The following is a 16,330-nucleotide window of genomic DNA, read 5'->3' as shown; positions in this document are numbered from 1 at the left end:
GCGCGTCCGGAGCCTGTGCTCCGCAACGGGAGAGGCCACAACAGTGAGAGGCCCGCGTACCGCTAAAAAAAAAAAAAAAAAAAAAAAAAAGGAAAAAAACATGATCATCTCAATAGATGCAGAAAAAACATTTGACAAAATTCAGCATAAATACTTGATACATGGATCTGGAATTAGAAGGGAATTCCTCAACCTGATAAAGGGTATCAACAAAATAACCTTCAGCTAACATAATTCTAAATGGTAAACCACTGGGAATTCCCTGGCGGTCCAGTGGTTGGGAATCTGTGCTTCCATTGCAGGGGGCACTGGTTTGATCCCTGGTCGGGCAACTAAGATCCCACAAGCCGAGTGGCCTGGCCAAAAAATAAAAATAAAGTCAAAAAAGTTGAAGACAAATTTAAAAAATAAAATAAAATAAGTGATAAACCACTGAACACTTTCCTCTTAAGACTAGGAACAAGGCAAAAGTACCACTCTTACAATTTCTACTCAACATTTTCCTGACTGTCCTTGCTAATGCAGTAAGGTAAGGAAAGGTCAAAGGAATAAAGATTGGAAAAGAAGAAGTAAAAACTGTTCCTATACACAGATAATTTATATAGTAGAAAATGAATTGTCAAAAACCTTATTATTATCAATAAGTGAATTTAGGGACTTCCCTGGCAGTCCAGAGGTTAAGACTTTGCCTTCCAGTACAGGGGGTGCAGGTTTGATCCCTAGATGGGTAGCTAAGATCCCACATGCCTCATCGCCAAAAACCCAAAACATAAAACAGAAGCAATATTGTAACAAATTCAATAAGGACTTTAAAAAATGGTCCACATCAAAAAAAAAAAAAAAAGTGAATTTAGCTTAGCATTGTCTTACGGTACAAGGCCAATAAAAATATTAATTGTATTTTTACATATATATGAGATTTAAAAACCAATTATATTTTAATAGTATCAAAAATAAAATACTTAAGAATAAATTTAACACAGTTCTACACTGAAAAGTACAAAATACTGCTTAAGAAATTAAAGATGTAGCTACATGAAGATACATAATTTTCATGGATTGGAAGCCTTGAAATTGTTGACATATCACTTCTTCTAAATGAATCTATAGGTACAATGCAATGCCAATCATAATCCCAGCTGATTTGTTTTGTAAATAAAAACAGATTAGCTAATTCTAAAATTTATATGGAAATGCTAAGGACCTAGTATAGCCAAAACAATGTTGAAAAAGAAGAACAAAACTGGAGGATTTATTCTCATCAAGGCTTAGTTATAAAGTGACAATGATCGATATACCGTGGTATTGGTATAAGGGTAGACACATAAAGAAATAGAAATAGGGTTCCAGAAATATACACACATATCTAAAGTCAACTGATTTTTGATGAAAGCACCAAAGCAATTTAATGGAAAAAAGAAACTTCAAGAAATGGTGTTGGAACAACTGGCTATCTAAAAAAAAATTAACCTCAATCCCTACATTACACCATGCACAAAAATTAATTCAAGGTGGATCAGAGACCCAAGGGTAAAAGTTAAAAAGCTATAAAGGCTTTAGGGAGTTTCCTGGTGGCCTAGTGGTTAGGATTTTGGGGTTTCACTGCAGAGGGCCCAGGTTCAATCCCTGGTCAGGGAACTAAGATCCCACAAGCCATGCGCGGCCAAAAGAAAAAAAAAAAAAAAAAACCCAAACAACTATAAAGCCTTTAGAAGAAAATATAGGAGAATTTTTTTTTTTTGAAACCTGAAAGTCAGGCAAAATAAAAGCCATGCGCGGCCAAAAAAAAAAAAAAAAAAAAAAACCCAAACAACTATAAAGCCTTTAGAAGAAAATATAGGAGAATTTTTTTTTTTTGAAACCTGAAAGTCAGGCAAAATTTTCTAAGGCATAGAAAGCAAAAACATTAAAACAAACATCAATACATTAAACTTCATCAAAATTAAAAACTTCTGCCCATCAAAACATGCAGTTAAGGAAATGAACGTGGAACCCACAGGCAGAGTTCAGAATTGGAGGGGAGTCACAAAACATGTATCTGACAGAAAACTTGTACCAAGAATATGAAATAAATTACTCCCAAAACTCAATAAATGACACCCACCCCCAAAGACTTAAAAGACCTAAACAAACACTTCACAAAAGAAGATATTATATGAATGGCTAATAAAAATACAAAACACCATTAATCATCAAGGAAATGCAAATTAAAACACAATGAGATACTTCCTATTCCCTAGAATACCCAAAATAGTAAGGCTGAAAATACCAAATGTTGGCAAGAATGTGGAACAACTGGAATATTCATACACTGTGGATGGAAATTTTTTTGGCAATTTCTTAGAACGTTAAACATATACCTACCCTTTAAGTCAGTAATTCTACTTCTGTATATTTATACAGGAGTAATGGAAACATACTCCACAAAAAGACTTGTGCAAGAGTGTTCATAGCACCTTTATTCAATGTACAAAACTAATAACCCACATATCCATAAATGGGAGAATAAACAATTGTGGTTATATGCATACAATAGCATACTGCTCACCAAAAAAAGGAGTGTACTATTGATCTATGCAACAAATGGATGAATCTCATACACATAATGCTGTGTGAAAGAAACCAGACATTGAAAAGCATATGCTGAATGATTTCATTTATATAAGATTGTAGAAGAGGCAAAACTAATCTCCACTGGAAAAAATATTGGAACAGAGGTAGCCTGGGGCTAGCAGTGGGGAGCTATGGGTTGACTGGGAAGAAACACGGGAGGACTTTCTGGGGAAACAGAAGTGTTCTATGCTTAAATTCGATGTGGGTTATAAATGTGTGGCCATTTGGTAAAATTTTACAGTGAAGATTTGTGCACTTCTATTTATGTAAATGTTACCTGAGAACTTCCATTACAAAAATAACAATCAAGTAGGGGTAGGGAGAAGGTGGAGGCATCCATGATACAAGAATGGCAGAATCTTAAAGTGTTGAAGCTCGGTGCTGAGTACATAGGGGTTCATTGTACCATTCTGTTTACTTTGTACAGATTTGAAATTTTCCATAATAAGTTTTGTTTTTTTTTTAAACTGGATGCCCACCATACTACAGAACTTTCAAGTTATTTGAGCCCATAAATTTTATTTCGGTCAAAACCAATTAGAGATGGATTTTCTATTACTCATAGTCAAAAACATCTCAAATAATACACTGAAGATTGTAGTGATTGGTTTTTTAAAAAATATTCTATCATTTCTGCATAACAGTAAGCCTAGTAGTTGGATCTTATCTCAGTTTAGCAGATGGAGACCTGTTAGACACCGGGAATTAGATAGAAGTTGTACTCATCAACTGTACAGCTGTAGATTGGAGCAGGGGAATCCACTAGCACATACACTGACAGAATGGGGCCAGTGACAGTCCACACATTCTGTTTGTTCTCAAACAGCAGGTCTAGATATTTTTCTTATCCTCAAATGAGAGGTCACATAACAATATGGGACTTATAAAACTTTTAGAACAAGGGAAAGGGAACATCATCACAGAGATTTAAAGGAAGAGCAACTCTGAAAATTATATTTTATAAGAATTATAAGAAATTTAAAAACTTTTCTGTGTCCTTCGTTGATGTAAGAAGAAAAGGCTTCTATGGAACTGAAGCATAAAAACAAAAGGAACAAATAGGCTGAGCTGAAAACAGGGCAAAAAGGATGGATAGATGTAGGTAAACAACATGCAGTAGCAGAATTAAAATACAAATTGGAGACGGTAAAAAGTAAGATTCACACTGAGGTGTACTGAGGTAATGATGTGGAAAACACATTTGCGAAATGTCCTGGGAAATCAGAGGGATAAATAAAGGAGATTGAAAACTGTGGGAGGATGGTAGCTGTTGATGACATCAAACGTCAGAAGGTGAGCCAAAGTTTTCAAGGGAAAAGGCTGTGACTAGGCAGTCTTGTATCCAGCTGCATTTTGTTTTGTTAATGAGGGTAACAGACATTCATGTGTGCCGGGGTTCAAAACTATGCCAACAGTACACATAACCTTCCTGAAAAGCAAAACATTGAGTTGACTGAAAAACAAATCAAAATGAAGAACTTAAGGGCAGAATATATGTTACGAAAGTGGCAGACTTCCTAAAGGACTACCAGTAAGCAGAAGGCAGTCACAAGCTCTTAGTGGAATCCTCATCCTACCAAACCACTCTGATGGAACTGAGCACACTGATGAATCTGCGGGAATGTGTGTCGTGTGCTATCTGGACTAAACTTAAAAGCAAACAGTTTCCTTATGAGTTGTCATTCCCCCTGGACAAAATTGTGTAATTGGGCACAAACAACTCATCTGGAAATCATCTCCCTCAGGCACTGTTTACTACAAGATTCAGAAGCTCAAATAAGAGCAAAGTACAATAATGTTTAAAAAGAAGAAAAGAATAACTTCTCAGAAAAAAAGACTGAAAGGAAATACTTCAAAATGTTAAATAAATTAACACAACATTGTAAATCAACTATACTTCAATTTTAAAAAGCTAAATAAATTAAAGGATTACTACAAACCTATATGATTTTTAATCTTTGACTTTCTTGTATTTTTTAGCTTTTGAAATGAGCACGTATTATTTTTCAGTTAAAAAAAGAAAGAAAAATTGATGAAAATGCTGTTACTAGCGAAAAAAAGCATACAAAATAGTGGAACAAGAAAGAGCCAAAAACAATTAAGACTTCATTAAACAGTTAAACCGGAGAATACATGTATTCAAAGTATAGTATTAGCTAAAACAATGTAAAAGGGAACACTGAAACATTCACCTTTTTCAATCTCAAAATTCTTAAATTTTATTTTTATTTAAATAATAACTTATTTTAATAGTGGCTTTACAGTTTTTCAGATATATCAATTTATGAAACAACAAATAAACAAAAGTAAACAACAAACCAAAAACAACACATTGGGATTGACATATATACACTAATATGTATAAAATAGAAAACTAATGAGAACCTGCTGTATCACCAGCCCAAACCTCCCCACCTGGAACTTCAGATTTGCATCTAGCTGCTTATTTGATATCTGCCTCTAGATAGCACTTCGTATTCAACGTGTCCAAAGCTAAAGTCCTGCCCCCAAATTGCTTCTTTCCCTGTTTCAGTTAGTGATACTCTCCAGTTACTCAAGAGATAAATAACCTGAGTCCTTCTAGACTCTCCCTTTCCTTACCCTCATGTTTAATCCCTCAGCAATTCCACTAGTGCATCTCCTAAACAACTTTTGATTGCATCATCTTTAAAAAAAAAAAAAATACAGTGTTATCAACTGTAGTCACCATGTTTTACATTAGATCCTCAGACCTTATTCATTGTGCAGCTGTAAGGTTTTACTGGCCTTTTATTGGCCTCTGCCTGTTTTCCCCACCTCCCAGCCTCTGGTAGCCATTTTTCTACTGTCTAAGAGTTTGACGTTTTAAAAAATTTTTAGATTCTGCATATAAATGATATACCATGTAGTAGTTTTCTTTCTGTCTGGCTTATTTCACTTAGCATAATGCCCTCAAGGTCCATCTATTTCTGAACCTGGTTCCCCATCAAAACTATGAGCCCTTTCAGGGAAAGAATCATATCTCATGCATTGGAGTGTCTAGCTTAGTTCTTGGCACTAGGATTCTGTAGAATCTCAAGCTGGGCCCCTAATGTGCTTGTGTGCACCACAATTGATTTGGCTCAAATAATACACTGTTTTGATTAATGGCAGTGTTCCCTTTGATAAGAATTTCATGCCAAGGTGGTTCATTGCTTTTTCCTTTAAGATATATGTCAAATCAGTTTATCAAACATTGAATGAAGCCCTATGTGTCCTAAGTACTGACCAGTCCCATGGAGATATGGAGATGAATAAGACATGGTTCCTGCACAGTGGAGGTCACAGAAACTTTTTTGGGTCTCCCTCCCTCCATTTCTCCATTCTTTCCTCCCATTCCTTTTCTGGATAAATTTTTGCTGAGTCTGGAATTGTGTCCGATGGGGTAAATACATGTGAAGAGGTTTTTTAAATTTTCTTTTTGCAATACAGTCTACTCAGTGCAACAATAGAAGTTTATTCCAGATATAGAGATAGCACAGAAGAAAGCGTCATAGAATTCTTAGGGTAGACATGGGGGATCCTGGAGGTGGTGACTTCTAAGTGAGTTAGAAAGAATAAAAAGACCCTCCAAATGCTCAGGTAGGTGAAAGGTACTTTCAAGCAAAGAAAGAGCATATGCCAAGGCCTAGAGATGTGAAGTAGCATCATGTGTTCCAAAAACAATTCTACTTTGGTATCTCAGCAGCATAAAGTTTAGTAGAATGGGGATGGTGTGGGGTGGGAGATGAAGCTAGGGTAATAGGCAATATTTTAAGTGCTAAGGTCTTTTATGTTTGGCAAACTTTTTAGTTAAGAGAAGGGTAGTCTCCAGTATAGCTGGTGGTATTAATAATCCAGGTGTGAGCCATTATATTGCAAATTTCCATCCATTTCCATCGTAGAATTAAGCAAGCTTCTGTGGTCATCTAGCTGTAGTTTAGTGTTCATTGTATGGGTGAATAAGAATGAAAAGAACATGCTCCCTGGAGTTGATGGTCCTATTGAGGATAAAGAATTTACCCACACAAACAGTTCAGAGCCCTTACCAAGCAATCTACAAACTAGTGCAAACTAAAATTGTAAAGATAGGGCTTCCCTGGTGGCACAGTGGTTGAGAGTCCGCCTGCCGATGCAGGGGACACAGGTTCGTGCCCCGGTCCGGGAAGATCCCACATGCCACGGAGCGGCTGGGCCCGTGAGCCATGGCCGCTGAGCCTGCGTGTCCGGAGCCTGTGCTCCACAACGGGAGAGGCCACCGCTAAAAAAAAAAAAAAAAAAAAAATTGTAAAGATAGTATATAAGTACAATCTTTTGTTTTAATTGAAGTATAGTTGATTTACAGCATTTTGTTAGCTTCTGGTGTACAGCAAAGCGATTCAGTTATACATATATATACATATTCTTTTTCATATTCTTGTCCATTATGGTTTATTACAAGATATTGAATATAGTTCCCTGTGCTATACAGTAGGACCTTGTTGTTTATCTGTTTTATATATAATAGTGTATGTCTTCTAATTCCAAACTCCTAATTAATTCCTCCCCCACCCTCTTTCCCCCTTGGTTAGCCATAAGTTTGTTTTCTATGTCTGAATAAGCACAGCTGGATGAGTTATAGGAGTGATTTAGGAAAACATGGGTTATAAAGAGACAACCTGATCTGGGGCTTAAAAACAATTTCCATCAGAGCTAGCTGAGCATAGAAAATACAGAACTGAGTAATGTACTTGTAAATTAGAAACCTTTGAATGTTCTGTAGTCTTTAGTCAAGAAATGACCTTCTAGGGCTTCCCTGGTGGCGCAGTGGTTGAGAATCTGCCTGCCAATGCAGGGGACACGGGTTCGAGCCCTCATCTGGGAAGATCCCACATGCCGCGGAGCAACTAGCCCCGTGAGCCACAATTGCTGAGCCTGCGTGTCTGGAGCCTGTGCTCCGCAACAAGAGAGGCCGCGATAGTGAGAGGTCGGCGCACCGCGATGAAGAGTGGCCCCCGCTTGCCGCAACTAGAGAAAGCCCTCGCACAGAAACGAAGAGCCAACACAGCCATAAATAAATAAATAAATAAAAATTGAAAAAAAAAATGACCTTCTAGTTAGATCAAACACATAATCGTCTCTGAGCTTTATAGTATAATCAGGAGACAAATTTATTTTTTCTTTATAATAAATTTATTTGTTTTCTTATTCTCTGGTGGCAGAGGCTGTGTCAAGTATTTAGTGGAAAATAAGTTATTTTCCACTAATTTTAGTTTTAAGGCACTTTAAGGTATTCAATTTGCCTTAGAGATTGTTTATATGAAATGAGTCCCTGTGTCTCTGCCAAGTCACCCTCAGTCCAGGGTACACTAGGGCCACCTTAGAATCTCCTTTCATCTCACTACTCTCAAAAATACACCACAGCGTCTGCCTCTTTCCTTGTGGAATGCATTAACTCTTCTTGTTCACTAGGGCTCACATGCCCACAGCCCTCTACTTAGATATTCTTTCCTCTCATGGAGCTCGGGTGGACTTTTGTTAGCTCATAGGGTTTGTATGTGGACCATCCTAGAGACTTTGATCCTTAAATCACATTTCCCACTTAGGCAAACTCAAATTTACGAGACGGTGGGTTGTAATCAATCCTCCAAAAGAAGGATGGGGGAACCTTTCACTTTCTATTTGTATGCCTCATAAATTATTTCAGTTTGACAATGAGCATTTGCTATTTTCATAATAAAAAGTAAAGATGACCCACTTTTGAAAAATGAAATTCAACAGTAGAGCCTTTAGTACCTTTTTCAGGTCTGTTATTTATCTATATATCTACACTCACACACACACACACACACACACACACACACACACACCCCATAGTGCAAAATAATGTTGAAAAATTCATACTAGTTTAGAAAGCAAGAGCCATAAAAATGTTCCTACTGTATGACCCAGAAGCTCTACTGCTGAGAAACAACCTAAGGAAATAATTCAAAAGAAGGAAAATATAAAAATCTTTACAAAGCTTGTATATACACAGAAAAATTGGAGAAAGAAGACTTTTTTAAGTCAACATAAGGGGAAAAGTTAGGAAAATAATGATATATCAACTGGATGGCATATTATTGCGACACTAAAAATGAATGTCGTAAACTATGTTAACAACACAGCATGTTTACAGTATAATGAGAAAAAGAATACAAAATTATATATACACTGATTATAGATGTGTATAAAATGAATTACATGTGGACAACTAGAAGGAAATGGATAATGAAAACAGCTGTTGTTCTAGTTCAGTGGAATTATGGGTGAATTTTAAAATTTTATTGAATGTCTTTTCAGTAAATGAAATTGGAAAAATTGAAAGAGTTTCAAGTTGTCAGTTAATTCAGATTATCTTTGTTCTGGGACTTTTTGCAACAAAAAGAAGGAAAGACTCCAGAATTTCAGCCCCTTTCCTCTTTATTTCACTGGCCAAAAGAATTACTCCCTAGGAAGGAAGGTAACATCTACTTTCTTAGAAAGTTATAAAAAGGAACATTCTCAGGGCGTATGACACTGCAATGACCTCCTGCAGAAGACTGTAGGCTCCATTCTTAGAAATTATTAAGAAAGTAGTTGTGGTTGATTTATTTGTTCATATTACTAAACATGGATTAAGTCCAATAATTTTTAAATAACCTCTTTATTGAGATAAAATTCACATACTATAAAACTCACCCTTGGGACTTCCCTGGTGGCACAGTGGTTAAGAATCCGCCTGCCGGGACTTCCCTGGTGGCGCAGTGGTTAAGAATCCGCCTGCCAATGCAGGGGACACGGGTTCGAGCCCTGGTCCGGGAAGATCCCACTGCCGCGGAGCAACTAAGCCCTTGAGCCGCAACTACTGAGCCTGCGCACCTAGAGCCCGTGCTCCGCAACAGGAGAAGCCACCGCAGTGAGAAGCCCACGAACCGCAACAAAGAGTGTGACCCCACTCCCCACAACTAGAGAAAGCCTGCGTGGGGCAACGAAGACCCAACGCAGCCAAAAATAAATAAATAAAATACTAAATAAATTTTTTTTTAAAAAAGCTGGACTCTGACCATTAGATTTTCATGGTCACTTGGGTTTTGGAGAAAATTTGAAAGTATTGGACTATAAGTTCTAGACCTTTGGACTCATCAAGCCTTGGAGAAGGGGGTATTGGGGCTTGAAGTATCAAGCAGGTGAAACATTTTTACAGGTATCTAATACCCTATAGTATTTTGAAAATTACATCTATATTTTCATAGAAAACTTTTGTTCTCTGCCTTTTTCCCTTTTGAACAAAAGGAATTCTAAGCTATAATGAGAGGTATATTATTTTCAAAATTCCATGAATGTTTGATGTATATATAAATATGTTTTATATATATACATATATGTGATATATATATCCCATTTGTAAGTTTTGAATCATAATTTAAAAAACTAACATCCATGAACCTATCACAACTTAAGAGTTTTAAGTTAAAGTTTGTCCATGTAGGGCTTCCCTGGTGGCGTGGTGGTTGGGAGTCCGCCTGCCGATGCAGGGGACGCGGGTTCGTGTCCCGGTCTGGAAGGATCCCACGTGCCGTGGAGTGGCTGGGCCCGTGAGCCGTGACCGCTGAGCCTGCGCGTAAAAAGTTTTGTCCATGTAACTGCTGGGAATGGGGCAGGAACCTAAACATTTTCATCCTAAATCCATTGCTCTTTCTAATAAGTATTTTTATGTTGATACATATCATTCCTCATTATTAAAATGTGCAATGGTGTCATGAAAACAAATTGAAATCAGGGACAACACCAAATGTTGGTGAGAATACAGAGAAAATGGATCTTCATACATTGCTGGTGGGAATATAAAATGGTATAGCCGCTCTGGAAAATAGGTTGGCAGGTTCGTTAAAAATTAAACATGTAGATCCTCCTGGGGAGGCCGGGCCGGGGAGCGGGCGCGAGCGCCGAGCGGCGGGGGCAGCGGGCGGGCGCGGCGACCGGGGCCCGGGCGGGGATCCGGGCAGCGACCGAGGCGGCGGCAGCGCCCCGGGCCCGCCGCCCCCTCCCCTCAGGCGGGGGGAGTCGCTGCATGGGGCCGGGGGGTCGGCAGTGCTGCGCTGAGCGGCGGCGGCGGACCCCCCCAGGCGGGCTGGGGCTGAGCCCGGGGCCGGGGCGGGGGCTCCGGGGGGACCATGCCCGGAGGCCGGCCGGCCGCAGCATGGCTCATGGGCCCGGCGCGCTGATGCTGAAGTGCGTGGTGGTCGGCGACGGGGCGGTGGGCAAGACGTGCCTACTTATGAGCTATGCCAACGACGCCTTCCCGGAGGAGTACGTGCCCACCGTCTTCGACCACTACGCAGTCAGCGTCACCGTAGGGGGCAAGCAGTACCTCCTGGGACTCTATGACACAGCCGGACAGGAAGACTATGATCGTCTGAGGCCTTTGTCTTATCCAATGACTGATGTCTTCCTTATATGCTTCTCTGTGGTAAATCCAGCCTCATTTCAAAATGTGAAAGAGGAGTGGGTACCAGAACTTAAGGAATACGCACCAAATGTACCCTTTTTATTAATAGGAACTCAGATTGATCTGCGAGATGACCCCAAAACTTTAGCAAGACTGAATGATATGAAGGAAAAACCTATATGTGTGGAACAAGGACAGAAGCTAGCAAAAGAGATCAGTGCGTGCTGCTATGTAGAATGTTCAGCTTTAACCCAGAAGGGATTGAAGACTGTTTTTGATGAGGCTATCATAGCCATTTTAACTCCAAAGAAACACACAGTAAAAAAAAGAATAGGATCAAGATGTATAAACTGTTGTTTAATTACGTGAGAAATTGGTCTTCAGTGGCCAAGTAAACTGTCCATTTCTCTCAGAAAGCATATGAAATGCTGAAGCTATGCCCAGACCTCATAAATAATGAAGCAGTTTAAAACTTGAAAGGAAAAAATAGAAAAAAAAAAACCAACCCTGTCCTCAGAATTCTATAAAGTTGATTAAGAATGTTTCTTAAAGGTCCAAGAAGCAACAAACAGTATCTGAAGCCACAATCTATTATAAATACTTTATTTCAACTAGAAGGTACAATCTCTCAGGGGTTTCATAGTTTAAAAAGCTACAATCACATCATGTTGTAACTATATAAAAAACAGTGCTGTTAAGTGGAACTGCCTGGCTTAGACCATATACATGTCTGCACAGTCTTTATGGAATCTGCACAAAGAAATACCTTCTCCCTTTGCTCCAATTAATTGTTCTTGTATGTAAGTTTCTTTCTATTCCAGTATATCCAGAGTGGTGAAGTAACAAGTCCAGCCACGTAGCCAAAGGTCGCTCCAAGCGTGCAGGAGATGGGCCATTCCTGAGGAGAGAATGTATGAGATCGAAAAGAACAAATGTTTTATTATTACTTGAGCACAAGTGTAACCTAAATATTTCTATATTAAAGCTTAATGTGCTTTCTTAAAAAAAAAAAAATTAAACATGTATAACTGCCATAAAATCCATCAATTACATTTTGGAGCATTTATTCCAGAGAAATGAAAACTTGTTTTCAAACAAAAACCTGTAAATGAATGCTACAGCAGCTTTATTTATAATACTCTAAAGCTGGAATCAATCCAGATATCCTTCATTAGTTGAATGATTAAAGAAACAGTGATACGTACATACTACGTGGCTGCCAAGGAATCAGAGGAGGGGATGGAGATAGATGTGGTTATAAAAGGGCAACATGGAGATCTTTGTAGTGATGAAATTGGTGTGTACTTGACTGTAGTAGTGGATACACAAAGCTACCACATAAAACTGTATAGAACTAAGTACATACACACACAAATGAGTACAAGTAAAATAGCAAATCTAAATAAAATCAGTAGATTATATCATTATCATGGTTGTGATATTGTAATTTTGTAAAATGTTACCATTGGGAAGACTGGGCAAAAGGATCTCTGTATTATTTCTTCTTTTTTCTTAAGACTTTTTTGATGTGGACCATTTTAAGTCTTTTTTTTCTTTTTTTGGCTGCGTTGGGTCTTCATTGCTTCTCCTGGGCTTTCTCTAGTTGTGGCGAGTGGGGGCTACTCTGTTGTGGTGTGTGGGCTCAGTAGTAGTGGCTCACAGGCTTAGTTGCTCCGCAGCATGTGGGATTTTCCCGGACCAGGGCTCGAACCTGTGCCCCCTGCATTGGCAAGCAGATTCTTAACCACTGCACCACCAGGGAAGTCCCTTTTTTTAAGTCTTTATTGAATTTGTTACATTATTGCTTCTGTTTTATGTTTTGTTTTTTGGCTGCGAGGTATGTGGGATCTTAGCTTCCTGACTGGGGATCAAACCCGCGCTCCCTGCATTGGAAGGCGAAGTCTTAACCACTGGTCTGCCAGGGAAGTCCCTCCTGTATTATTTCTTACAAACTCATATGATTCCACAGTTATCTCAGAATAAAAAGAAAAAAAAAAGGAAATCCAATTTTAAATAACTAAATTATTGGTTCAAATTTTAAGAGCTATAGCATATTTCTTTTATTAACAAGAATTATTATTACTTATAATAAGTCATTTATTGTTTATTGAAATCTGGGAATGGAAGGGATCTTGAATGATGCATTCTCCTTCTGGCACTATTGCCAGTTAAGTAGTTGTTCAATATAATCTCGTTTTAGTAAACTAGACAGGGGTTTCCTGAGAGGTTTTTAATTTATTTAGCTTGTGTCTATAACTCTTTGCCCCCAGATTTAATATGAATAATCTGGGGAACTTTTAAAATGCATGTTCCCAAGCTTCATCTGTAAGGATTCTGATTCAGTAGATCTGGGGGTAGGTCCTGACAACCTGCATTTTAAAAAATTGTATTAGCAGATTTTGATTCAAAAGAACAATGGGGGCTTCCCTGGTGGTGCAGTGGTTGAGAGTCCGCCTGCCGATGCAGGGGACACGGGTTCGTGCCCCGGTCCAGGAAGATCCCACATGCCACGGAGCGGCTAGGCCCATGAGACATGGCCGCTGAGCCTGTGCGTCCGGAACCTGTGCTCCGCAACGGGAGAGGCCACAACAGTGAGAGGCCCACCTACCACAAAAAAAAAAAAAAGAACAATGGATTGTACTTTGAGAAACATTGAATTATAATTTTTATGATGAATAAATAAGAACACTTTAAATTTCTTTGTGGCACGGAGGATTTGTGGTTAGGTGAGAATTTTAAGAGCAAAGTACTGATAAAAATTTTCAAACACCCACGTGTTGAAAAAAGAATGTTTGATTAAACTGAGTGTGGGGCTTCCCTGGTGGCTTAGTGGTTGAGAGTCCACCTGCCAATGCAGGGGACACGGGTTCGTGCCCTGGTCCGGGAAGATCCCGCATGCCGCAGAGCGGCTGCGCCCGTGAGCCATGGCTGCTGAGCTTGCCCGTTGCGGAGCCTGTGAGGCCACAACAGTGAGAGGCCCGCGTACCACAAAACAAAACAAAACAAAACTGAGTATGTACTTACTCTGAATCAACAAGAACTCTGAACAAAAAGGAGCTTGCCTTTGGTTCTTATTCATGTTGAAGGAGTCCTGCCCATCTCTTAACTGTTTGGCCTGCCTGACCACTCATGATTTCCTTGGTACAAAGAAGGCAAAGACTCCTGTTTTAGTTACATAGACTGTATAGTTACATAGACTGCTTAAAGAATGATTTATAAGCCCTGAAAATAATGTACTCATTAATTCTTATTTTTTGTAAATGAAGTTCCACCTAAAGTAATTGACCCATCCTTATTTTTTTCCCTAAACTCTAGTAGTCAAGTCATTTTAAATGAATGTTATTGTTGAAAAGCAGATGTAAAGAGATCGTCCTGTTCTACCTTTTTGGGTGCTCAGTTTGCTTGTTGAAAGCTGATGGGTCTCTCTCTGCACTGCCTCCTCAAACAAATAATGGGAACATTTTCATTTGGGAATACTTCAGGCTTACAGTGGAGTCCAGTCCAACTCCTGGGTATATGCTTTGAGCTAGTGAGTTGTCCTGTGGAAGGCCCTCTCTCTAGGCTTGGGGCTAGGAAGGATCAACCCTACCCTTCCTTTCAAGAGTATTTATAGGATAACAACACATCTCTCTAAGGAAACCTCTTGCAAGTCCTCCCTCTCTAATATCCCCATCTGACTGGGGGTGTAGTCAGGGAACCAGCCCTGGCCCTTTTGACTTTTAATGTGTGTGTTTTCTTGGGCACCTCACTTTGGTATGCAGCTTTTATTGTATCTTTGTGCTTCACAGCACAAAGCATATAGCACCATGTATTGTATATAACTTGGTAATTTATGTAGTAAAAATACAAAAATATATATGGGAAAGATAGACACGAATATCCAGATAATGATTTCCTCTGAGGATGAAAGGAAAGATGAGGAATATAAGGGGAGAGGGTTGAGATCTGGTTGTAACATTGTATTTCTTCTTAGAAAGGAGTTTTAAATTAATATGGCAAACTGTTGACATCTATTTACATTTAGTGGTGGGTACAGAGCTACCTTTTATGTTATTTTCTCTATTTTTCTTTTTTTAAATTTCTTATTAGAGTATAGTTGATTTACAATGTTGTGTTAGTTTCAGATGTACAACAAAGTGAATCAGTTAAACATATACATATATCTACTCTTTTTTAGATTCTTTTCCCATATAGGTCATTTGAGTAGAGTTCCCTGTGCTATTCAGCAGGTCCTTATTAGTTATCTATTTTATATATAATAGTGTGTATATGTCAATCCCAATCTCCCAGTTTATCCCTCCCCCCTTCTGTTTTTCTATACAGACATTTTATCTGTATGTTTGAAATGTTTTATAACTTCAAATTAGTTGGAAAAATGAATCTAGGTTACAGTAATTTTTCTGTTTTAGGTTTCTCTCTCCCTTTATTCTCAAAGACAGAGAAAACAGAAGCCATCTGATGGAAACTACGCAACCTCCCCACTCAGATACACATGCACACGTGCACCCTCCTTTCCCTCTTGCCTCTGGGCACAGTGGAGTCGCTGTCTCTTCATCTCTGCTCTGGGTCCCCTCCCTTCTGACCTCTCAGAAACCTTGTGCTGTTAATCTGCCAACACCCTACTCTCTTCAGACTCTTTCTGCTGACTTCCTGTCAATATTTTAATATGTGCTAGTTACTCTTAGCTTAAAAAACAAAACAAAACAACCCGAGCCTCAAGTAGGTGCAGTACTATTTACAATGCAGGCAGAAACATTTTCATTTAGAAACCTGTCTCAGTGCGTTTTCTTTATAAGTGAGCTCCTTTTCTTCTGCTGTAAAAATGGCTGTGATCAAAATAGCTGTCATCTGTCTCTGAAGCATTTTCTGTAGGTTTCATTTTGTTTTGTTTTTTGCTTTCTTTGGAATTTAGGAGAGAAATGGGAAGGCAATTTAGATTAACACTTGTCTGAGAAATTCCAAAATTAGAGATGGCCATCTGGTTTGCATGATTTGTAATATTTTTGAAATAAGATTATCATTCCAAACAGATTTTTAGTCTATTCTAAAATAATAATTTTTAAACTGCTACAACTATCAACTATTTTACTATTGAACTGAAAAGAGGATCGTTAGGTGTTGGTGATGTTCACTCCAAGAAAGAATGCTTTTGTGACCTCTCTGTTCTCTGAGAGGCTGATTTGAGCAGTGGAAGGCCGTATTTCTCATTCCTTGGACTGACATAACCTGAAGGCTCATCTTAGATTTCTCTGTGCTTCTAATAATTCTTTA

General features: G+C 38.7%; 1 protein-coding gene and 1 pseudogene across 3 annotated transcripts in view; both read left to right on the top strand.

Annotated features, from left to right (window-relative positions):
* The window catches only part of DIPK1A (divergent protein kinase domain 1A), a 126,648-nt gene that overhangs the window by 53,221 nt on the left and 57,097 nt on the right, over positions 1-16,330 (top strand). The gene's annotated exons all lie outside the window — the stretch shown is intronic.
* On the top strand, positions 10,634-11,428 carry LOC103075410 (rho-related GTP-binding protein RhoQ pseudogene; annotated as a pseudogene).

Source organism: Lipotes vexillifer, unplaced genomic scaffold (assembly GCF_000442215.2).
Source record: "Lipotes vexillifer unplaced genomic scaffold, Lipotes_vexillifer_v1.1 scaffold490, whole genome shotgun sequence".
Lineage (NCBI taxonomy): Eukaryota > Metazoa > Chordata > Mammalia > Artiodactyla > Lipotidae > Lipotes > Lipotes vexillifer.
This window is presented reverse-complemented; position numbering and strand designations above follow the sequence as displayed.